A 26,515-nucleotide genomic window follows, 5' to 3' on the forward strand; every position below is an offset into this window, starting at 1 on the left:
TTATGTAAATATTTTAGTTTATTTTACGTACTATAATATGAAAATGTCTCTTTATTTTGTTTTTAACATTTTTTATTTTCTAAAATATATATAGAATCAAAATGCCAAACTTTCAACTTCAAACGTCTCAAACTTGAGTTTAATACAAGTACCATGCTAGTCAAACTAATGCCAGGCTTTTCGAGGATTATTCTTAATGCAAGTAATTTTATTAAACTAAAGGAAATATAACTATTGAAATATCAAAGCGGATAAATGATATAAATAATACAGTTAGAAAATGTATTTACAAAATTATTGTTATTTTCAAACTAATAACAAAAATAATCTTCTTTTTCATTCCTCTTTCTTGGTTGATGTGTTTTTATCTCTCCTTCTTTCATTCCCTTCTTTTTCTCTCCCTCTCCCTCTCTGTACAATGAAGCAATGAATATATACATTTTGGTATTTAAAAAGCTATTAAATAAGTACATTTGAACCAAAATTTTGCTACCAAACCTACAATCAATGAATTGCCGCACATGTGGAATCACTGCTCCAATGGATTCTTGCAAAACCTAGTAAGAAAAGAAAAAAAAAATTTAGAATATGACACTATGCATCAACACAACACATTCACTTCAACAACATAGCACATTCACTTCAACAACACACTTCAACAACGTAACACATACACAAATCACTTGAACAACATAGCACATACTAGAATAAATGCTGCCCACTGAATCTCACTAAGCCCTGTTATACTTAGCAGCACACCTCTGAGGGACGTCCAACCATTCATCCCTCGCCTTCTAAAATAGTGAACAATATACACAAGTTAGCAAACAATATCACCTCTGTTGGTCTCTATGGGCTCGGTAAACCTCTAAAGTTAGATCGAGGGAGAAAAGAAAAATCTTTCCTCACGTTTATACAATGCAACAAGCCCATCAATGTGGAATGTCAACTTCTATAAACCACAGCCATTGTGTTCTAGTTTCTATAATCCACTCAATCCTTACAAACCATGTGATGCATAAATACATTCCTAAAATGAAGTTTTAAACTCACAAGAATTTCCAAACACTGAGCAAACACAACTTATAACATGAGTAAAAGATTTAGTAGAAGTAAAATACCACCAGTTTGTTACCATCAATCTCAATTTTCACAGATTGCACACCTGAAGAACAAACAAAAACAAAAAAACCTATTCCATAAAGTCCTTGAAAGACTGCGCACCTGAAAATCAAGTATATCATGAAACACGAAAGCAAGTATATCATGGAAATCAAAAGAAGTACAAGTCTTCTCCCGAAAGGATCCTAACACTCCAAAGCCACAAGTTGTAACGACCCAACTTTCCGGACTAAGCTGAGGTCACTACCAAATACCAAAACTCGACCATTCAACATAAAATTTAAAACGGACCAGTTACGATTCATTAAAAGCATTAGAAACATTACAAAAAGACAGTTTCGGGCCCTATTTTAAATTCAATCATAAAAAGTCTCAAACAAAAACTCAAGTCAACAGTTCCAAAAGCACAAGTCAAATATTCTGACAAAATACATAGCGGAAGCGATAAGAAAACCAGACGCGTCCATATGGCCTTCACGCGTCCTTCCTGCCTCTCGTCGGTCTGCCCCTCGCTGTGCCCTTACCTGAAAAGTTTAAAAAGAGAAAAGGGTGAGTATAAACATACCCAGTAAGGGACCCACTACTGGGCCCGTTAGGGGACAACAGTTAACTTCCTATTCGGGGGTACCCTACATAACAGTCTAGTGGTCCCGTAGGACGCACATATCAGTCTAGTGCTCTCGAAGGATGCACATCTCAGTCTAGTGCTCCCGAAGGATGCACACATCAGTCTAGTGCTCCCGAAGGATGCACACATCAGTCTAGTGCTCCCGAAGGATGCACATATCAGTCTAGTGCTCCCGGAGGATGCACACATCAGTCTAGTGCTCCCGAAGGACGCACATATCAGTCTAGTGCTCCCGGAGGATGCACACATCGGTCTAGTGCTCCCGAAGGATGCACACATCAGTCTAGTGCTCCCGAAGGATGCACATATAAGTAAGGCACACTACCCCATAGATGAAGCTAACCGTTACCCCTCGGTCTATACTCAATCGTCTACCACAGTCATACCCCAATCATCAATCATTTACATTTCCCCTAAGGGCTTTACTGGCCAGGTAGTATAAGCTTAAACCATTACACCCTCAGTTGCTATACGCGTCAACTATTCGTATACCATTATGGAAGAGCCCCAAGTCTCAAACAGCTAAATAACCAACTGAACTCACTGTCCTTCCCCGTCTAATCCCATGATCAACATCCATCAATCTAAAATTTCAATCTACAATTAGCGGTTGCGGTTCCGTTACATCAGACAGAAACATAATAACAGTGCTTAACAGTCAACATAGATACACTTATCCAGTATAATCACTAACGGGTAATCCCCTGTGGATTACTACGTTTCCGGCCTCGACCCGAGGTCCAGTAGTAGGAAAACCCTTACCTGATACTCGGTTATGCCCCTCGATCGAACCCACGCTCAACAGATCCACCCAAGGAAAGGAAAGCTATCTCCAAACAAGCCTACTGCGAGACCCGAGAACTCAAGCGTCAACTTTGTACTACCGAAGACTCACCGTGACCCGGAGCGGAGGAAGGAAGGCTTAGGTGGCTTGGTGAAACAAGGAGCTCGGCTCGGCTTGAAGGCGTTCGGCTCGGCTCGGCTCGGCTCGGCTTGGCCTCGGCTCGGCTCGGCTTGTGGCTCGGCTCAACTCGGCTCGCGGCTCGGCTCACTCGGCTCGCGGCTCGGCTCACTCGGCTCGCGGCTCGGCTCACTCGGCTCGCGGCTCGGCTCACTCGGCTCGCGGCTCGGCTCACTCGGCTCGCGGCTCGGCTCGGCTTAGCTCGCGGCTCGGTTCAACTCGCGGCTCGGCTCAGTTTTTGGCTCGCGGTTTGACTCAGCTTGCGGTTCACGACTTGCTCGAAGTACCCGGCGCACACGCGAACGGCTAGTCTTGGCTGCTCGCGACGACAGATGAAAACTCACACGGCGACGGCGGCGACTATCTGCGATTTAGCCTGAATCTTTTGGGCTGCACCGGACGGCATACAAAAGAAGGAATGTAACTTACGGTAGAGACAGAGACGGCCGACAGATCTGTGGTTGCGTGAGACAGGGAGGTGGATCGGAAAGGGGGCGGTCGCGATGGCTGTTCTATGCCGTTGAGAGATGGATACCAACGGAGATGGAGACGGTCGTGCTAGTGCCGTCGGAAAAGAAGGAGAAACGAAATGGGGCGACCGTGTCGTTGGAAGAAGGCGGAGATGCTGTCGGGAGACGGTCGGGTGAGGAAGGAAGAGGGGGGGCGCGGCTTGCTTAGGGTTTCTTCTTTCTCTTTTTTTTTTTTAAAAAATATATATATATATATATAAATTAAATAATAATAATAATTATTAATAATAAAATATTAATATAATAATAATATATTAAATGAAATTAATTAAAGTTTATATTAAAATATTACTATTAAATAATTAATTATTAAATAATAATATTTGTATTTTAAATAAATAAGAAATAATAAATAAAATTATTAATATTAAAATAAAATGATAAATTACCTAATGATAATAATATAAATAAATATTATATTATTATTTTATCGCTTAAAAAAAAATCCTAAATTCCCGAAAAATTCACATAAAATACTAAAATTTTACCTCGATCTTCGGGGCGTTACACAAGTAATTCAAAAGATTGTAGTTAACTATCTTAGTTTCCAGGCTGCCGGCACAAATTCAACTCCAGTTTGTTACTCTGTAGTCATGTATATCATGAAAATCAGTAAAAGTCTAAAATTTACTTTCTTTGTAAAGACCGATCATTTTATCCATGAAGTACTCATTACTCACTCGTCCCCTTTCATAGCAGCCATACACATCCTAAATTTACCAAAATTTTCAATAAAAGTTTGTCCCCCAAGATAGCAAAAGAAAAACAGTAGAAAATTTGTTCCCAATCCAATCCCAGCAGCATGCATTTGCTATTGATCTTAGCCAAAAGGCCAAAAAAGGTATTAACTTAGTCCATTAATTCATTCACTCATCAATCTAAGTCAAAAGAAGGATTAAATCACAAGATCAAATTACCTTATTAATTGTTTGTAATTAGATCGATGGACAGTAAAAAAAGGGAATAAGTAACTTTAAGTTCCGTGAATAGAGCTCCTTGCCTATAGGGTTAAAAGTCCATAAAGCAACTTTAATGTTTGAAAATATTACTAAAATGAAGTATGTAATCAAAAGTAACATGTGTTTTCAAACTACAAAACTAATTCATTTCATAATAACATTTGACATTTCATTTTTACGAGATTTTTCACAATATGGATGAAATTAAATTTGAAAATACAAGGAAAAAGTAACTACATGCTAAAGACCATAGTAAAAGTTGCTACAAGTTTGAAAGTACAAAGATTAAGTGGTCATGTTTTAAAGCTTAGAGGATAAATAATTATTTATATGAAAGTGATCAAAAGAGTTTTTCAATCTAATATTCAATTCAGTTCTGCTGTTTCAAGTGATTCATCGATAAGAAACAATTTATGCCTTTTAATTTTGAGTTGATGTAATCTTGGGCATTTTAAAACATAAAAGGTGAAAATAGGGTCACCATTGTGATGATATGATTAAGTTATTAGAAGTTTCTGTGATTATTAATACCTCGAAATCTGATGGTTCGTTGGATCTTCAAAAAGACAATCATCAATATAAATTGTAGAAGTGAATATCCCTGTTTTCAGTATAAGCCCATCATAAAATACACTTCCAAAAAGCTTCATTTTTTATTTAATGTCGTCAGTTACATAAGCACCCATTCATACACGCATACATCTATATATTTCGTTTGGTATGAAACTAAGCTTTCAACAAGAGAAATGAAAGAATGTACAAGGATAGAAAAAACCGAGCTTTCAAGAAAAAAGTGTATAAGAGAAATGAAAGAATGTCAATAATTAGCGGCTAAAGGAAGAACTCATAAATCAAAGTATGATCAAGGAAAACAACGAATCGACTAAGGAAAATGTGGAAAATGAAGGTACCAGTAACAAAGTAGGCATTCTCATAATCTGATTTCAGGATATCTACAACCTCATCAACTGTTGGAACTACAAACTCCTCCTTCTGATTGTCCCTAATTCCATCAACTCTGCAACACAGACACAGACCAAACAGAATCGAATTCATATCACTCGCTCGCATATTCAAATTAAGCAAACATCTGAATAAATTAGAACAAGCAATCCTTTCTCTCATAAAATGAAGTGAACATGGATATCAAGAACGAAATTACCTTTTATTGATTGGAGAAGAGATAAGCCTAAGAAGCTTCCTATCTTGCCGATAGTAGAATGATGCCATTAGAGGGGCATGGAAGGAAAATCAAGAATAGGAACTAAAAAATTATTCTGGTTTAAAAACATCACAAGGGACTTACAGCCCAATTAGGCAGTAATGCATATATAATCATCATATATAATCAAAGCACTTTAATTTTAATACGAACCCTCTAACCAACCTACAATAGCTAAGACAATAATGTAATTCACTTTTTGAATGTGCATAGATAGTGGCAAATAGAAGCAAAACAAGAGTTGTCCTATTAAGGTATCTTCTTGAGTTGTCCTACACAATCGAATTACAAAAGAATTATAAAATATACTATATGTAATAGAACTCTAAGAAATTCGAGAGATAGAAATTTTCACACTCCATAGGTTGAGACTCTAATAATCACTCAAATGTTTGACCTATGTTGAACATCCGTAATAAAGTTACAATAATGCTCATAATTTTAACTTAATCAAAAAAGAAAAAAAAATAACACATAAAATTTGAACTTGAGCAATGGAGAATATATATCTAAAAATTCGTCTAAATGTAGCTCTCTAAGGTTGAAAGTTTAATTCTCAACTATCGGTTAGAAAAAAAAATTCAAAACATTACAAAAGATACCCAATATCTAAATTATAGTATCAAACATAGTAAAAAAAAACAGACAATAATAAAAAAACAAATAATAACGTCTTACTGAAAAGATAGGTACAAATTTGTAAGAAAACTAAAAAATAGGTATTAGTTACCGGTGTTAGCACTAATTTCGTTTAGAAATTTGATGAGATCAAATTTAAACTTAGGGAAAGACAAATTTAATATAATATCGGACAAAATTTTCAATTTTAATTCTTCAAACTATCACTAAATTTTGTGGAACATTATTTCTCAGCTTTTAAACGTGTAATATAACACTTCATTACATATAGATTCCTGATTATTCCCTTTCAATAAAGTTCAAAATGGAATGGATGTTAAATGATTAAAAGAGTATAATATTTTGAAAGTTCAGTAAAAAAATGGGGGAAAGAAAACCAAAGATTTGAAATTTATAAGACTAATAAGTAGGAAAATGGGAGACAAGAACTATGAAGAAATAGAAAAGAAACAAACAACGCAATGTCTATATAACTGAAGGAAAGAACTTGGTTGATGACTTTAAGGATTTACCTCATGGATCCAATTTGTTTTATAGAGTGTGATTAGAAGCAGAATGGTTTGAAGATAAAGTCCACCGATCATGCCTCCCCACAGTCTCTGTGATTATAAAGAATATATGTTACATTTGGTATGGTTGATCATGCATAATATATAAGATCTACTCTCCATCTAAGATCGTTGAAAACTCCCAAAAGACTCTCATAGTCATCATTTCAATTTATGTGTTTTAATCGTTTTGTATTCATTTGGGAGAAAAGGGAAAGAAAATTTATTGACCTGAACTCCAAAATGTTTCGTATTACCAAGAAAATAACCAAGGGAAGACCAAAAACATAATAAGAGCCAAGATTTGATACATGCGGCCAACATTTGCTAACCAACTCCAATAGCAACACCTAAAAAAGCTCAGAGAAAAGTTAAAGAAGAAAGTGAGAATCTTATTAACTTATTGCTGACTTGTAAACACATGGTGGATTTGGCACCTGAAATTACTGCTTGTGTAAATGACAGCAAAGTGATCCTTCATGATTAAGATAATCACCATGGAAAGTAATCCAAGAAGGAAAGACTAAAATATTGTTACATAGACAAAATATTTGGTTGCCAATGGATGTCCTTGTCCAAGCTCATTAGAAACCCGCACGCTGGGAAGATGACACAATTGCAAATTCAATACATTAATAACAGTTATTATCTACATAGATCAATCAATACATTCACTTGATTTCACTCCCATTTTGTTGTTGCCAACAAAAAAAAAAAAAAAGTAAAAAACGTAGTTAGAGACATAAACAATGTTAATAGACTTTTACTCAGGGGATCTGATTGATATATGCTAAGGAAACACATAAACAATAATGATAGAATAAAAACAACAATCATTTAGGATACAAGTGGTTAATTTAAAAGAAATTTCTAATCAAGTCCCTGATGATCTTTTAGTGAATTAAACCAAACCAATATGTCACAAACAAATGCAATAAAAGTATAGCTTAAGCTTGTATTTTACTCACCTTGAGACCTAAAAATATGTAGTGATAATCATCATAAGTCTTTGACAAAAATTGCTCATAAATTATACTAAAATATGAAAGAGATGGTTGCAACAGACCGTCGTTTAAACATAATGCCCATATATAATATCTTTCTAACCGTCAAAGATTGAGTTTTAAGGTCAAGGATTGTATAAATTTGTGATGATGGTGGGGGATCTCACCATTCCTAGAGAGAAAAGCAAGTTTAATAAAATGAAGGCTTAAAAGACCAAAATGCAGGCCCCAATTCTTCTTAAGTAAACTAGATGCTACTTCTTTCGTTGACTCAACGGCCTTTAGTGCATCCCTTCTACTACAAAATCGTAAATTCCATAGATATTTGTCACCATATAAAAAAATCCAGCCATTGTAAAAAACAACTAAACGCAATACAAGAGTAGTCATGGACTCGTTCACCATGTTTCATTTGGAGAAACGAAATTAATTGTACATAATCATTGCCCATGAAAACATTTTATATGATTCTTATCTATAAAAGTCACCATCGCATTAAACGAAAGAACTTACTGCCAGGTAAACCAACTGCCAAAAACTTAATTTCATTCAGGTTCATTGCGTAAAATCTTAAAAATGACAGTTTTATAACCAGACTTTCAATAACGAACCGAAAAAATGAACAATGAGACAAGCATGAATGAAGTTTGTTCTTTAGAATTTAAAAATTAACCAAATGCTTCATTGAGGCATTTCATCAAACACATTGTAAGCTACAAAAATGCTTCATCACATAGCCAAAAATATATTTCACAAAATCATCAATATACCTTTAAAGAATCACAAAATAGTTAAAATATGTTTTTGAGTTACAATACTTTTGAAGAATCAAACACATTGTAAGCTGCATATCTTTTTCTTCCGTGAATATTAGTTCATTAGCTATTCTTTAGCTATTCTTTTGGACTGTTGAAATGCAATGAGTTAAACTTTGAAGCTACTTAAACTTGACAAATAGCATAGCAAAATGGTAATAGAATAGGCATGGACATTTTATATAAGTTCCACTACATTGAGATCCCCCAACATAACTTTCTATCAACATAACGAAATATAAACATAATGAAATCTTGAAGTGAAATCGTACATACTCCAAAGAAATCTCATTAATGAAGAACCAAATCATGCAAAACGAAGTCATATGAAATAAAAAATAACAACATCAAAACAAAAACATCAGGAATCTCTAAAATAAACAAACCCCACAAAGAATGTGTGGATGAAAAAGCAAAATCTCCAAAGTGGAACTAAATTGAAAAAGTGGGAATGGGAACCCAAGAAACAGAGCAGAAAGTTAAATACTCAGGGGAACGAAGGGAGAAGAAATGAAAAAAGAAAGATCAAGAACTCATCGGTGACGATATGGGTCTCCTTGTCGTGGGTCTCCGCCGCTATGGGTCTCCTCGCCATGGGTCTCCGTCGCCAAGAAGAAAGGATGTGGAGATGAGAAGAATGGGGTTAAGGCTGGGGATTTTGTCGTGCGTCGTTCGTGAGGGGAGGGATTTTCAAGAAGGAATGGGGAGTCTGCGTGAAGAAGGAAAGAGAGAGATTTTGAAGAAGGAAAGTGAGGGATTTTGCCTTTTCTTTATTTTTTATTTTAATAAAAATATTTAATTAATGTTTTAATGCTCTTACATATTATGATAGAAAATAACTGTCATATTTGGACATTCCAAAATTACCATCTTTTCCTGCCAAAAATCCGCTTTTTGACATTTGATGACAGTTATTTGTTCCTTCCTTTCGATTTGTGATGAAACCAAAATGTCATAATATGGTGTTTTTCTTATAGTGAATCGGAGCGAAGAGGAGGAGAAAGACGGAAGAGCAAATTTGGAATATTTAAAAAATGACTAACTTCATGGGCTTTGTTACACGATCATAAATAATTTAGTGTTTTATTAGATTTAGGAAAATATAGCCATTAATATATATGGTATATTTCTTTTATGATAAAAAATATATATATATCTTTATATACCATGAGAATTTTTTTATGTTTTTATGTTAATGGATTGAATTTAGATCCTTTGAAGGATAAATAAGTTAAGAGTACATAATATATTCTTAATTTTCTAACTAACATTACTGTATTTAGATATTTAGAAATTTGTGTGATAATTTGTAGATTTGTTGGTTATAATTTATATATATTAGATATATATACACAACGGCGAAGTTATAAATGTTATAACAGAGCCTAAGGGAGATGAATTTGTTACCAACGAAAATATAAATTTGTCTCCCTAATTTAATTGTTTTATATTTCATCATTATGCAATATTTAAAAAAAAATTAGAGATATGATAGGGAAATTAAATATAGTAAGTTTTTAAAATATTCTAGAAACATACCATATTTAAGAAATTTAATTTTCATAATCAAATATGGATGAAATTTAATTTCAAAATTTGCAATACGATTTTTATAGATGGAGATTAATTTGACAATTTTTTTTAATAGTGCTTGATTGGTGTAGTTGGTGTTAAAAGAATGTTTCTTTTCTATAAATAAGATTGACCCAACGAATTTCTTTTATGACAAAAAAATATTCTTAAAATGTCTTTTATCATTTTTATATTGGTCTATGCATATGCACAAATTAGGGATGTTTATAACTAGGGTTTACAAATAAAATGAATTCATTTTGAAAAGTATTTCACAAATTTATTAGACTTTCTTAGCTATTTTTTCTTTTTTTTTTTTTAAATATGCTATAATTTGAAAATGTATAATACGTTACAAATTTATTAATTTAATTTCTAAATTTCATTGAATATGTAGAAAATTAGCAAGATTTCATATACTATTTTATTGAAATTAAGATTTATAATTATTTTATTGAAATTAAGATTTAAAATAATTTTAGTGTATAACTAATTATATTAATTTTTTAATATATTTTAAAATAAATCTACGGTATTCAAGCATTAGATAAGCTTTTATATGTTTACAACAAATAAATAACCTTAAAAGATGCTAAAAGAAAACAAAGTTAGAAAGAAAGAAATAAACACCAATGCATTATTGGCTCTTAACTTATATATATTACCTTTACAAATAGGGATCTTTTAAAAAATATAAAAAAGCGGAAAAGTATTTATATTATATAGAACAATTTCGAAAATGGAAAATGCCTAGAGACCGAACGTGTAAAATACCAACAGTGTCCCATCAACAATGCGCATAATATACACTACAAGAAAACGGAGCATTCCCGATGCCAAAAAAGATGTCAGCATAAAGAACGTCCGGAAAAAGGGTATTCCCGACGCTATCGAGACTGCGTCGGGAAAAAAAATTTCCCGACGCATTAAACAGACGTTGGCCATGCGACGTCGGGAAAAGGCCAAATTAATTTTAAAAAACATATTATTACCGACGCCGTGCACAGTGCGACGTAGGGAGTTTTTCCAACGCACTGTGCGACGTCAAGAAAATCGTTTAATGAGCGTCGAGAATTTCCTTTTTCCCGACGCCTTCTTAGGGATTTCTCGACGTCGCGACACTGCGTCGGGAAATCCCCTTTTTAATAGTTTCAGTTCTGTATTTTACAGAACTGAAAAGGAGAGGAAAAAAGAGAGGAAGAGAGGGAAAAAGAGAGGAAGAGATCGTCGAAGCCGAGAGGAGATTGAACCGTTCCGCCGCCGTTCCGCTGTCATTTCGCCGCCGTTTGCCACTTTAGATAAGTGGAAAATTAAAATTTGTGTAATTTAAAGTTATGTTTTAGGGTTTTTTTAGGAAAATTGTTTTAGGATATCCTTTTCCGACGTACTTTTCATTTTCGCCGACGTTTTTTTGGCGTCGGGAGTACCCCCGTCTCTTGTAGTGATATTTGGTACACGATCATTTAGATTTGACTATTGTTTGGTACACGATCGTTTAATTAATTGGGTTATACGGTCGTTTAGATCTGGCTACCTTAAATCTAAACCATTTTTTATCAAAATTTGGTATACGATCGTTTAGATTTGGCTACACGATCGTTTAGATTTAGGGTTCCAAATCTAAAAGATTTTTTTTTTTAATTTGGTATACGATTGTTTAGATTTGGCTACACAATCGTTTAGATTTGGAGCCAAATCTAAACAATTTTTTTTTTCAAAATTTGGTGTAAACTATTTTTTTCAGTATTCTTATACACAATCAGATTTGATTACCTAATCTAAACGTAAAAAAGAAAAAGAAGAAAGACATATAAAAAAAGAGAGAAAAACAAGAAAGACTATAAAAAGAAATAGATTTGGTTACCCAAATCTAAAAAAAAAAAAGAAAGAAAGAAATCGCAAATAGTACAGACGAAGACGATAAAAAAAATAACAAAGAAATAGATTTGGTTACCCAAATCTAAAAATTAAAAAAATGGAAGAAATCACGAAGAGTAGAGAGCAGAGACGAGATAAAGATGGAATGATAAACTTGAAATATTTAAAAAATGGCTAACTTTACGGGGAATTACACGGGCCGTAAATATTTTAATAATTTGTTATATTTAGGAAAGTTTCCTTTACAAATAACTAATGGTAGTTTTTTTTTTTTGGAGAAACTTACATATATGTAACAAAATACCAAACTATGTACAACCCGTGTAATAAAGCCCATAAAGTTAGCCAGTTTTTAAATATTCCAGGTTTGCTCTTCCATCTTTTTCTCTTCCTCGCGATGAAATCGTCTTCTTCCTCTTCTGATTTCTTTCATATTCTTCCTCATACGATTCTTTCTTCTTTTCCTCTCTTTTTTTCTGTGATTATTTTCCATAGTCTTTCTTATTTTTCCATTCTTTTTTTATATCGTTAAATTTTTCCATCGTCTTTCTTCTTTTTTTTTTTCACTGCGATCTCTTTCCATCATCTTTCTTCTTTTCTGATTTTGCGATTTCTTTCGATGTCTTTTCTTCTTTTTTGATTCTTTTTTACATCGTTTAATATTTTCTTCGTCTTTCTTCTTCTTCTTCTTTTTTTTTTTGCTGTGATTTCTTTCCATTATATTTAGATTGAATTAAAAAAATCATTTAGCCAAATCTAAATGATCATGTAGACAAAATCTAAATGATCGTATAAAAAAAATAAACGATCTTGAAGCAAAAGAATTAAAAAAAATCGTTTAGCTAAATCTAAACGATCGTGTAAACAAATCTAAACGATCGTATACAAAAAATAAACGATCGTGTAGTAAAAGAATTTAAAAAATTCGTTTAGCCAAATCTAAATGATCGTGTACCAAGTTTTGAAAAAAAATCGTTTAGATTTTGGTCCCCAAATCTAAACGATTAAATCTAAACGATCGTGTAACCAAATTAAACAATCGTGTAACAAAATTAAATGATAGAATTAAAAAATAAATTGTAACCATATCTGAACAATCGTATACCAAACAATAGCCAAATCTAAACGATCGCAAATATATTATGCTCGTGTTGTTAATGGCGTAGTTGATGAGGTATTTTTGGTATTTTACACGGTGGGCCTCTAGACTTTTTATATTTCCAGAATTGTTCTATACCGTACAAATATTTTGTCGCTTTTTTATATTTTTAGAAAGACCCCATTTTTTTTTATTATTATTGCGGTGGAAGTTTGATGCTAGAGGAAAGTTTCAATAGATAACATATAAAGGCAAGCTTCAGCTTCAAAAGGTAAACACTTGAGCTTTTATTATTCATTTTTTCTTGATTATCAATCAAATTAGTTGTAAATGAAAGGATTTTTGTCTCAAATTATTTAACTATTTATATATAATAATATACTTTATGGTATTTGATGAAAAAATATTATATATTAGTCACTATCTTATGTTATATTATTAACAAAAGTAAGACTCTCATTTATTACACTAATTTATTTAAGATATCATGTTTACCATTTGTATTCATAGGAAAACAAAAAATAACTTAAATAGAAAAAAGTATGCACATGCAAACAAGATAGCACAAGAGAGAGAACAAATAAAAAAGAAATTCTTAACAAGGACAACACACATAGCTACAACAAGTGCTACACTTTAAAACATCACTTACTCATATTTTAAATTTATAGTATATGAAATAAAAGAACAATGTTTCATAGTTTATAATAGATAAAATTTCACATGAGGAACATGTTATTCATGAACTCAAATCAATGCCTCCATGTGCATTTTGCAATGCCAAACACTTTGCAAACACTTTGAATTTGAGACACCAATATTTATGTTGCCATAATGGAGAAATTAAAAAAATTTTATATAGCAAATATTCTAATGAATTGTTGGATTTATTTACATCTCAACTTGAGAAGCGACTCAATTTTAAAAAGAATATAAAGGACATACAATAGTATTTTTTCTTCACTTCTTTTGGAGTTAATTTGGACAAAAACTTAGCTTCATCAAGAAAAGGGGTTTACACATTCAGAGTCCAAGACAAATATACCATGATCTCCCAACAATTCTACCGGAGGATCGTCCTAGATACTTTCAGTTATATTTTTATGATACAGAAAATGAAGTGCAAAATAAAATGAAGACACTTCAAGATGAAGATTTAGATGAGTCAATTACAAAGAAGTTAATAAATGCCCTCCAAAATAACTCGTACGCTCAAATGTTTATATCTTCGAAACACATTAATTCATTCGAAGACATTCTTATACATATTGCAAGTAATGTGAAGGTTAATCAACGAGTCTGATCAAGTTTTGGCAATATGGATCGAAGGAAACAAAGAGAATGTGCCATTTGAGAGAGATTATAGTCCATGCACATTCTCGAAGTTGACATAGAATAAAACATTATTTTAGTTGTTATGACTTGCTACAATATCCATTGTTATTCCCAAAAGGAGAACTTGGGTGGCATATATCAAGAAATAGATAGATGCACTAATCGAACTAAAACTCTCCATTCAAATGTGCTGAATTATTATATCCAAGAAACTCAAACAATTGAACAACCAAACGAAATCATTCATCAAGAATGTCAAGGTACCATACTTTCTCCCTCTCTCTCTGTATATATATATATTATTTTGTAAAGTCGTTCCATATTTTAACTTTATAACATAATTGATTGTTAGGTATATTGAAGAAAGAACATAAAAGAATTTATTGTGTAGAGAGTACTATTGTTTCAAGTTTCAAATAAAGCCAACCCCACAAATTATTCTTTTGGTTGGAAGATTGTTCGAACAATATGCAGTTGATATGTACATTAAACTTGAAACAACAAGGCTAGATTTCTTAAGATCACAACAATCTCGCATAAGATCTAAGTCGTACCAAGGGTTGTTGGTAGATATTGTTAATGTAGGAGAAACGAGAGGTGATAATATAGGAAAGAGAATATTACTCGGTACTTTCGTTGGTGGTCCAAGAGATATACGACGAAGATACCTAGATGCAATGACCTTAATACAACAATTTGGAAAACCTTATCTTTTTATTACAATGATGTGCAACTCAGATTGGAAAGAAATTCAAGATGAGATTTTACTTGGATAATGACCACAAGATAGACCAGATCTCATTGCTCGAGTTTTTCGAGCAAAACTCCAAGATCTTAAAGATTAACTTTTCAAAAAACAAACTATGGGTAAGGTTGCTGCATATGTTTACTCATAGTGTTTCAAAAGAGAGGATTACCACGTGCCCATATTTTAATTATTTTCCATAGCAACAAGAAAATAATGAATGCTAATTGGTATGATAACTTTGTTTGTGTTGAAATTCCAAAAAAAAAAAAAGTTGAAATCTTTCCTCCAAGAGTTAGTAATCAAACATATGTTTCATGGATTGTATGGGAAAATGAAAAAAGAATAGTCCATGTATGGTTAAACGAAAATGAAAGTTCCACTATCCAAGAACTTATAGTTCAAAATCTATGCAAGGAAAGGATGCATATCCAATATATTGAAGAAGGAATGATGGAACACAAGTATCTAATTTAATATCTATTTTTTTATTATACCAATTCAATTTTCAAAACAATTAGATATATTTATTCTTCTTTTATTTCGTTTACAGATCAATATTAGGAATGCGATGTCAAAGAATGCTTGGGATGCTTATTATAATTCACATCTTCTTACAAGATATAATTGTCATCTTAACTTCGTAATTTGTTCAGAAATTAATGCTATAAAATATCTATACAAATAAAGGTCATGACAGAGCAGCAATTTCAATAGAAAAAGATGATGACAAAAAAATTGTCAATGAGATACAAGACTTTCAAAATGGAAGATGGGTCTAAACCCCAGAAGCCTTGTGGAGAATTTTTTACTTCAAGTTGAATGAGATGCATCCTGCAGTTATAAACTACAATTGGTTTCATATCAGGAGAACTAAAAATTGTTACAACTTGTTGATTTGAATATGCTTCCAAAACAATGTTGACAAAAAATTTTAAAATGTGCCAAGCACGTGAGGATGCTAAAAAAACTGCTTTATAAGAATTTTCTAGAATACTATGTATGGGACAAAAGTGTAAAAGAATGGATGCCCTATAAAAAAGGATATGTTATATCTAGAATCAACGAGGTAAATCCAATTGAAGGAGAAAGGTATTACCTCCGACTTTTACTAAATGATGTTGTAGGTTCAACATCTTTTCAACATTTGCTAACAGTCGAATGAATTCGTTGCCTTACATTCAAGGAATTAGCATAAAAAAGAGGTTTGCTTGCATCAGATCAAAGTTTGAAATAATGTTTACATGAAGTTACTATTATTCAAATGCCATATGCATTTTGTAGTTGAAGATTATAAGGACAACAACAGTTTCACGAATACCCAAAAAAAATCCAATTAGTCTTTAGAGATTTAAACTTATTTTTGAAGTCGATGGAAAAACATGTTCGACAATTTGATCTACCAGAAATTGATGAAGACATTCATGACTATAAAGAAAATTCCAACAAGGAGACTGTAGATGAGGAATCTATTATAATAGATGAATCAGATATCCAATCATCATTAAAGTTGAACAATAAATAGAAAGTTGCCTATGATATGATCATTGAAACAATTATTGCAAATAGATATGTAATGTTCTTTATAGATGGCCCTGGAGGAACTAAAAAATCCTTTTTGTATCGAGCACTTTTAGCTACTATAAGGACAAAAGGAATGATAGCTTTGACAACTGCAACATCTGGAGTAGCAGCATCAATTTTGCCAAGTGGTCGAACTGCACATTCTAGGTTCGAGATTCCTTTGGAAGCAAATGAAACATCAATGTGCAACATATCAAAGCAGAGTGCAAGGGAAAAATTAATTCAAAAAGAAAAATTGATAATTTGGGATGAAACTCCAATGGCAAAAAAGTATACAATTAAATTAGTTGATAGAATGCCGAGAGACATAATGGATTGTCCCCACCCATTTGAAGGTAAAGTAATTGTCTTCGGAGGATATTTTCGTCAAGTGCTTCGAATGTTTCCTAAAGGAACAAGACAACAAACAATGATAGTAAGTTTGAGGAAATCATATCTCCAGGAAAAAATGCACAAAATTCAACTCAACAAAAATATGAGAGCATATGATGATACATGATTTACATATTTTATTTTGCGTGTTGGAGATGGAAACGAGCCTATCATCAAAGATGATATCATTAAATTTCCTAAGGAAATTATAGTTGCGAATAATTCTTGAAATGATGTAAAAGGGATATTCATTAGGAAAATATATCCTCATCTAGAACTACATGTAGGAAAAAAAAACTGCATAACAAACAGATCTATTTTGGCAACCACAAACATGTCAATAGTTTAAATGAAGAAATGATAAAAAAAATTTCCAAGAGAAAGTACAACCTTCATCAGTTTTGATGAGGCAATAGAGATGATACCAATTCTTACGGATTAATAACCAAAATATTGTTCTTTTTAACACTTATTACCAAAATAAGTTTGTTTTCAAACTTATTACCAAAATAATGTTGTTTAGGGGCTTTTATTTATTTATTTTTTTTTAGTAGGGCGAGTTTTCAAAACTCGCCATTGATGATTTAAAAAAAAAAGTTAGAACAAGGGCGAGTCTTGAGACTCGCCCTTGTATATTTTTAAAAAAATATATTTGAACACTAGGGCGAGTCTTTCAAGACTCGCCCTTGTATATTTAAAAAAAAAAAATATTTGAACTAGGGCGAGTCTTGACTCGCCCTTGTATATTTAAAAAAAAAAGTAGAAAATACGTGATTTGAAAAAGTGGAGATATATAAAAAGAATAATACATGAGAATTGATGTATGTTGGAATTAATATTTGGAACATTGTAATGAATAAATAGTTAGATAGCACTTTTATTTTGCCATTCAACATGTGGGTTGTGTCTATTATTTAGCTCATTCAATTAAGTCAAAATCATTATTAATTGAACCGTACATATGTATATATTCAATAGAAAAATATATATTTGTCGTTCAACATATGAATGAAAACCTTGAAGAATTAGAAATTAATCAAAACCTTGGAAATTTCTAATTCTTTTTTGGCTCGTTTTGGATTTCGTATTATAAAATTAGATGATTTGGTATACTCTGCATGCATCTCTTCACCATACAAAAAATCAAAATATATTTGTCTATTAATTGGAGGTCGTAAATTTGTAGTAAGTGCTTTTGATTGTAAAATAATTAAATATGAATCAAAATGTTTAATACAATAATTTAACAATTTTCATTCAAAGAAAAAAAAATCAATGTGTTCCACAACCTGGACGTCGACGATTTCTAGTTGGTTTTCGTCGTCGATTCTGAACTCTTTGTTGTTGTATTTCCTCCTGATTCTCTTGTTGTTGTTGCTCATCTGATTGCTTGGGTACCGTTGTAGGCATTTCGTAGTACAAATATTCATTATGTTCTCCACGACCACGCCCGTGACCATGCATGTATGAAGACGATGGATCGCTCCCTAAATCATAGTATTGTTGCCCAAAGTCCGTTGATGATGGACCTGCCTCTGAATTGTAATATACTCTTCAAAAGTCTGACGATTGACCGACTCCTAAATCATAATATGTCGTTCCAAATGTTGGCATCATCATTAATGGACTAACGTAACTATGCTCGCTTTGTGTCTGTGTCTGTGTCACGGGAGGCACTTCTTCCACGTGTTGGTCAACTTCTTCCAATTGATCGAGCTCTTGCACTAGAGGACGTTTCATCTGAACTGGAGCAGGTACAATAGAGACATCGTACATATAGTGGATGTTCTCTATGTACTGCTCGTTATCGTTGCATATATTTAGAACATGTTGTGGATCATCTGCAACATTCCGAAATCTAATATTGTTCGATCTCTGTAAAATATTAAAATTAATTAGAAATCATTGAAAATAAATTTTCACTAAAAACAACTATACAATATTTAAATGTATACCAGATGACTCATAGCAGCTCCCGGTTGGGTGATATAGAGCTTGGTAATGTTTTTGTACCAATGGATGTATTCTTGAGTTACATCCATATCAAACTGGTCAATTGGAGGTCCCGTAGCAGTAAACCTTCTGCGATTCTGCCATCGCATCACTAAATGAGCAACTCTATCTGACCAATCAGCAGTCCTCAGGTCAATGTTGTGCAACAGTGGTTAGGTATTACAGTCACGTGGAACAGCTTGTTGAATACCGAACTGTCTAAGTACTCTATCAGGATGATGCCACTCACCAATGTAGAAACATATGAGAGGACTAATCGTCCGCCATATGTCGTGACCGTTTATACAAAAATGTGGCAAGCTATCTATAACAGTTTTGTACGGCTCCCAGACAATCTGAAACAAATAACGTACCTATACTGAGAACTTAAAAAAAATATGGAACTTGAAATTCATGTTCAGCATGACGTACCTGACTAGGTTGAAGAAGATCAAACATGTACCTATACTAAGAGACTACATGTGTAGCCGATCTTGTCACACAAAATTGATCTCTCCATCTGTATTGTTGAACTAATATTTTAGATTTTAATTGAACTACGCATAAAAAGTTACTGTTAATCTAAATTAAATTGAAATAGCATACCTTGAACCATAAGCTCGACCGTGTAATTGATTAACATTGAGATGTAGGAGTTGCAGAGCCACTATTGGGAATCGTTCCCAAGCCCATATTTGTAACAGTATTAGTGGTCCAGCTATTTCACGAACACCTTGTTTGGATGCCTTATATAATTGTCTATACAACCATGCCAAATAGGCTCCACCCCAAGAATATCGCCCCGTGTGGTGCATATTAGCTAAGAATGGTAGGAACATTAGGTGCACATAACGAGTTGATTTATCTGCGAAAATACTTCCACCCATCAACTGTAAAATATATGCCCATGCATAACATGTGATAGTTTCCTCATCGACATCGTTAGCCAATTCATGAAACTCTGCCCCCAACCATGTTAAACTCAATCTCTACCCCCTAATTTGTTCAGGAGGTGGGATCACACCAAGTAACTCTTGGCAAACATGCAACCAATCATCATGCATCTGATCAGTAACGGGCTCGCCATCAGCCGGTAATCCCACTAAAACTTCCACATCCTGCAACGTAATTGTGCACTCTCCAACCGGCATATGAAATGTATGCGTCTCTGGTCTCCATCTCTCCACAACTGCAGTGATCAGATGCTAGTCTAACTGCATGAACCCCAATCTGGCAAGCCCATAAAATCCTGAAGCACGTAGCATAAAATCCGTAATTGGTCCTCGGTTTAATGCCATTATCTACACAAAAAAAGTACAAATCAATGACATTAAAGAAAGATGTCTATCTATCAGGTGTTTGTCTCCTTAACAAAGTACACCTCCGTCGGTTATGACCAAGTTGACTACAGAATGAGCATCGTTGTTGAGCACTTTGTTTTTTCCAATCCATCTCGTTGTGATAACGTGAACTCTTTGGTCTACATTATTTTCTCAACAACGATGGATCTGACAGTAAGAAAGGCATACTTTTAGGTGTGATCCAATAATCTTCATGCGGTACAGGTTGAAACTAAGGCGCATAGCATGCAACGTAAGTTGATATTTTATAATAGTCCTCAACAAAGTCTTCATAGTTCATGTTAAACCGTGAATAAATCACCATAAAATGCGAGCATGGAATACCAAAGGCTTGCCACTTGTTACACGAATAGTACCGCTCTGAAGCACTTAGCCTCAATATTTGGAAATTTCCTCCTTTAGAATTTAAATCATGACGTCCAGTTTTTACATGAAATATGCCTTCAGATCGATCATATGATTGTACTTCATGCTTACTGGATCTTACAGACCATTTTAATATTTTCTGAAGTGCGTACTTGAAAATTGATGCAATTAGTATAACATGCACACCATAAAATCTATTACCAACTGTGAAGTTGAAAAATCAATACCCAGTATATTTAACTCGACGTTCTAACGATACTTTTATTTCCTCTCTCCTTTTTTTTAAAGTAACTCACACATTTGAAGAATGTAATTTGAGCTATAGCATTTATCGGCAACATTCGAGCTCCTTTGAAAACTCCGTTCATGCACTCCGATAGATTTTTCGTCATCCACCCATACCGAAATCCTTCGTCATGTGCTTGAGTCCACTTCTCTATAGGAATATCATCAAAAAATCTCATGCATCTACTATTTATTCTCATTAGATCCTGAATGGCTTTATCAAACTTTTGGATCTGAAATTGACACCCGGCACGGTAAGCATAATTCTTCAATGGTGTGAATTTATATCTTTTGTAGAAATTACTGACAACATGGCGTAAACAGAATCCATAATGACAATTCGCTCCTGTCCATCCATTATCCGGATTGTTAACCACCAATTAATGCCACCATGTCGATCGAAAACTAAGCATACCTCGTCATAGGTCACAATTTGTTTTAGATGTCGTAAAAACCATCCCCATGAATTTGCAGACTCTTCTTCAACAATAGCAAATGCTAATTGTAGAAGATGACCATTCGAATCAATAGATGTAGCAATTAATAACTTTCCTCGATACTTGCCATACAGGTGAATGCCGTCGATTTGAATAAGTGGCCTACATTTACTAAAGGCTTCTATACAGGGACCAAATGCCCAAAATACCGATGATAAGATGACATGGCCTTCGATGGGTGTGGCCTGTACCCTCCATTTAACAAGCGTTCCAGGATTGGTATGCTTCACCATATACAACCACCTAGGTAATAATTTGTACGACTCATCCTAATCGCCAAACACTTTGGCTACTGCTTTTTTTTACCATTTCAAGCGCTACTGTAAGAAACATGGTAGCCAAACTTTTCTTTAATCATGGATTGCAGTGACACAATACTTATTGATGGTTTTTCTCTAACAGATTCAAAAAACTCTTGTGCAAGCATTGAAGAATCCAATTGCACGTGACTTTGACTAAGTTTTGAGTAAAAGCAAGTATGTTGCTCAGATAACTTTGTGATCTCAAATAAACCATGAGATTTTTTCATTATTGCACGAAGTCTCCATTTTGCAACCTTCGTTCGACTTCTTACATCGGATGATCCACTTTGTCGGTGTAGACTCTACTACTTCATATGGTGCGGGACTCTTAATAGCAAAGCACTTAACCATATGTTGCAACATTTCTTTATTTTCACAAATCATTCCCGTGTACAATTTGGTGTTATCGGTCACCATTAGAACTATAATTGGATCGTGTTCTTGAATGTCATCTACTGCATTCATGTCAAAATCAGTGAATGTATTGGATGGAACTTCATATTCACAACCATCGAAATCCATCTCTTCAAATTCGCACTACAAGAAATCTGACCTTTAATGTCGGTTTAAAACTGACATTAAAGGACTTTAATATCACTTGGCAACCGACATATTTGCGAGCGTTATTAAAGGCCTTTAATGTCGGTTGGGCTTTAATGTCGGTTTAAAAACGACATTAAAGGCCTTTAATGTCAGTTTTCAACCGACATCTTTGATAGTGTTATTGAAGCCCTTTAATGTCGGTTGGGCTTTAATGTCGGTTTTAAACCGACATCTTTGATAGTGTTATTGAAGCCTTTTAATGTCGATTGGGCTATGATGTCGTTTTAAAACCGACATTAAGGAGGCCAATAATGTCAGTTTAAAACCGACATTAAAGGCTTGTTTTTATCCATTTTTAGAAATTTATATTTATTTAATTGTTGTATTATTGTCCATTTTTTATAAACCAACATTGAATCCATATAGATAAATATTTTTTTCTCGCTCCAACAAATTAATAAAATTAATATTATTTTAGAAACTATAATATTTATCTTTTACATTTGTATACACAAAATGAAAATTTAATATTGTGTTTATATATACATTATACAATAGTACATGAAACAAGATCCTAATACAAGACTTAAATAAGAATTCTAAACGCCTTCTCAGTCTTCAACCTTCAACTTTGTATTAGCAACATCACTTAAATGACAAAAGGAGCAAAAAAATATGCAATGTAAACAAACCCAACATTCACAAACTCTTCTTTCCTGAGCTTTAAGATCCAAATTCCTTAGTTTATGATTCTTCTAATCACAAACAGACAAGTGATTGATAGCAAAACTTCGTCATAGGGACTACTGGAAAGATGCCAACAACACAAGAACCCTACATCTGCGGTGGGAATGGACGATAACCTGAGAATTAGGAAAAGATATATATAAAACGAATCCATCCTTGGATTAACAGTTGCCAATTTCATTGAAAGAAACTGCATCAAATCCAAAACTAACTTCCATACAGCTAATGCACAAATTTATGAACCACATATAAGAATGAATAAAATGTTTCTTTAGTATTCATATCCATGCCAAACAAGCCTAATCCTACATGAGAATGTGGAACTAAAATAATTTATCACATACAAATAGAATAATGTTTCTGACCTCATTTCAATTTGTTCAATGTATCATTTACTTGTTGGTTTATGGCATGAACAGAGGCATCTCCCTATGATGTTTTTGATGGGCAGAGGTCCCCTGTTCAAGTGAAAAATTTTGTACAACATTGAAGATGAAGTTGAGAGAGAGAAATAAAAACTTGGGGAGCATTTAATTCCAAGAACAATGATAGATAAAAGACTTTCTTTGGAGCATTAACAGGCAAACTATACAACATGAGAACTAGGGGTGAACATCTGTCGGTTGGAGTCACTTTTTCAACCATATTGTCACCAACCCGACAGTGGTCAATTTAGTAAATGTTGGACCAACATTAAACATCGAGGAGTAAAGGTCGATCGATTTTATTTTTGATTTTTTTTTTGAAATTTGTCGATTTGGAAATTTTCCAAACCAACACCAATTGACCCCTCTTTCTCCAACCAACCAACTTTGGTAGCTCAAATTTTTGGTCTATCATGCTGACCCCAATCAGAACCAACAACAACCAACAAAAATACATAATATAACGTGAAGTTAGGAACACTAACCAAATATGGGAGTCGTAGCTGTTGTTGCGGTTGTCAACCAAAATGTAAATAGCCTTATGGAATTTGCTGCAAGTTTCAAACAAGTGAAATAAACTACAAACTTGAAACTACAAGTCACATTCCGTAGGAAACCATATTATTCAAGTCTGATTCCACCAACAATGAAAATGCTATTAGCACTTACACATAAATCCCATTCATATCTTAAAGCAACAATAACTCAACAATGTGTTACTGTATAAAAGAATGAGAGTGTACCTTGAGGGTAAAGGTGAGTCCCTGCACTCCACATCCATTCAATAATCAAGCTTTGTGTTCTTTTAATCTTCATCCTCTTCTTCCCTCCATTTTAATCTTCTTCTTCATCATATTTGTGAAATCAATCTTCAACAATCAAGCTTCTTCTTCAAACAATCTAAGAGAGGAAACCGAAAGATTGTTGTGAGAAGAAATAATAGCTATAAACTTAAGAAGAAATACAGATGCCTCTTGACTATGTTCAAATTTAGAGTAAAATGTAGGGCTTTTCTTAATAGCGTGGACAAGGTTAACAAGTTTAAGCTCCACCTTGTCTAAGAATTAGCTTTTACTGGAGTCAGATACATAGTAAAGGCATAGTTTCCTGACCCTAAAAACAAAACAATAGGCACGTATAATATAGAAAATGAGAAAACACGCTTGTAAAATTAACTTCAACAAATGTCAGCAAGAGACATATATTAAATTACTTATAATCATAGCAACAAATAAGAAAGCACATGAGAAATCTCTTCTATAATCACCTATAGGTGTTTAGGGATTTCCCTTCTATTTCATTTATTTAATGAAGTGTTCCTTCTTGGAAAAAAGAAACATATATTGCACATGCACTCTAAGTTCCAAAGAACATATTTGATAGTAATTCCAAAAATATATTAGCAAAATGATATATGAGGAGTTAAGATAAGTAATAGAGAAGCACTTGGATGATGGAACCCACAAATTTGAACTACCAGTGTAAAAAACAACAGTAACCAAGTCAAGTTTTGAGAAATAATCACCACCATAATAGTCTTTTCATTGCCAAACATAAAGTCACCACCAAAACAGTTTTTTCTTCACATAATTAAACTTCCCACTTTTCTAAATTGTTAAAATAAGTATTTGAAACAACACCACCAAAACAAATTTCTAAACCAAGTGCAACCACATAACAGTCTTACCAAGATAATATTGTAACTTGTTCATTCAAGTCTTCCTAAAAAACAAATTGAGAAACATGGTAAGATAAACTTTTTTGTATAATACCTTCAATTCCAAACAGTTGACTGAAGCTTGAACTTGAACCATCAATTTCCTACATATTATTTGGTGCTTGTGATTTTCTTAATTACACAGATAAGAGAACAATATATCTCTTGGTTGTTCTTATGGCTAAACAACAATTATTACAATAGAGCCATCAAAAACAAGAATCTGATTTGAACAACATAACTACAGTATGAGAGCATTTACTGCAGCTGAGCTCTGACTAGGAAGAACCTCAAGGACATCACCAACTTCATATTCTATTACTTAAAATTAGTTCAAAATGCAGTCATTGCAACGTATTATGAAAACAGCAAAAAAAAAAAAAAGATAATAATAATGAATGACCAAAAAGTGGAAATTACCAACTTACCGAAGAAACAAATTCAAAGTCGAAGTGGCGCACATCCTTTCCAGAGCCTACTTTACTCAGTCACTGATTTTTTATCTACATGAAAAACAGATTGAGAATTTGGAATATGACAAGGAAATATTGCAAACAACTCTCAGGATAAAAATAAAAATTTCTACTCCCCATAATTGAGATAAAGTAAACATGAGATATAACATTCTTTGCAACAAAAAGTGAATCATACAGCAGTATTTAAAAAGTACAAGTCATATTCTTTTAATGTCAAGTTATACTAAGTCAATCAGTTCAACAATTCACCCCTAACCCTTTTGTGAAGTAATGTGATCTAGGGTAATATTGTATTTTAGTTTCACATCCTGTTAATTCTTGTTATTCAATTAGTTCAGAGCTTATCAATAAGAGTCTATAAGTCAATTAGTTCTCAGGGCGTTTGTCTGTAATAAGGTCCCCTTTATTATGTCTTCCAGGTTCCCCATAAATTAAGAAAGTTACAAATAACGACTTTACCAAGACGATGGCTGAATTAGATTCAATGGCTAATGTCAGCACAGGAGACAATGTTTGGACATGCATTTTCAACTGCAGTTTTGATGTCGACAACAATATTTTGTATAACAACTTTGTCAAAACTGAGAAATCTCTCAAGTTCAAACTTTAGTTTACTGCCCATTCTTCTACTTTGTACATGGGGAACCCCCTTAATCACCTATATACCAGAATGGTAGGAAGTTTTAGATGAAGAATATAAATATTAACCAAAACCTTTCAGTTCAATAACAAAAGAAATAAATAATACAATGATACAATATGTTTCCTATGTTAAAACCAACATTCCTTAG

General features: G+C 33.3%; 1 long non-coding RNA gene across 19 annotated transcripts; it reads right to left on the minus strand.

Annotated features, from left to right (window-relative positions):
* Positions 1 to 234: 234 nt before the first annotated feature.
* Positions 235 to 9,171, minus strand: LOC127148794 (uncharacterized). Of its 19 annotated transcripts, none has more exons than XR_007819900.1 (11): positions 8,962 to 9,171; positions 7,047 to 7,208; positions 6,841 to 6,959; positions 6,574 to 6,660; positions 5,363 to 5,401; positions 5,112 to 5,218; positions 4,732 to 4,801; positions 4,159 to 4,241; positions 3,730 to 3,826; positions 704 to 1,646; positions 235 to 557 (listed from the first exon to the last, which is right to left on the minus strand). It is a non-coding gene; the product is annotated as an uncharacterized LOC127148794 (long non-coding RNA). The 19 variants fall into 19 exon arrangements; XR_007819905.1 differs by having other exon boundaries at positions 7,781 to 9,171; XR_007819912.1 differs by having other exon boundaries at positions 235 to 411; positions 503 to 557; positions 1,122 to 1,646; positions 7,047 to 9,171.
* Positions 9,172 to 26,515: the final 17,344 nt, after the last annotated feature.

Source organism: Cucumis melo, chromosome 4 (genome assembly GCF_025177605.1).
Source record: "Cucumis melo cultivar AY chromosome 4, USDA_Cmelo_AY_1.0, whole genome shotgun sequence".
Classification (NCBI taxonomy): domain Eukaryota; kingdom Viridiplantae; phylum Streptophyta; class Magnoliopsida; order Cucurbitales; family Cucurbitaceae; genus Cucumis; species Cucumis melo.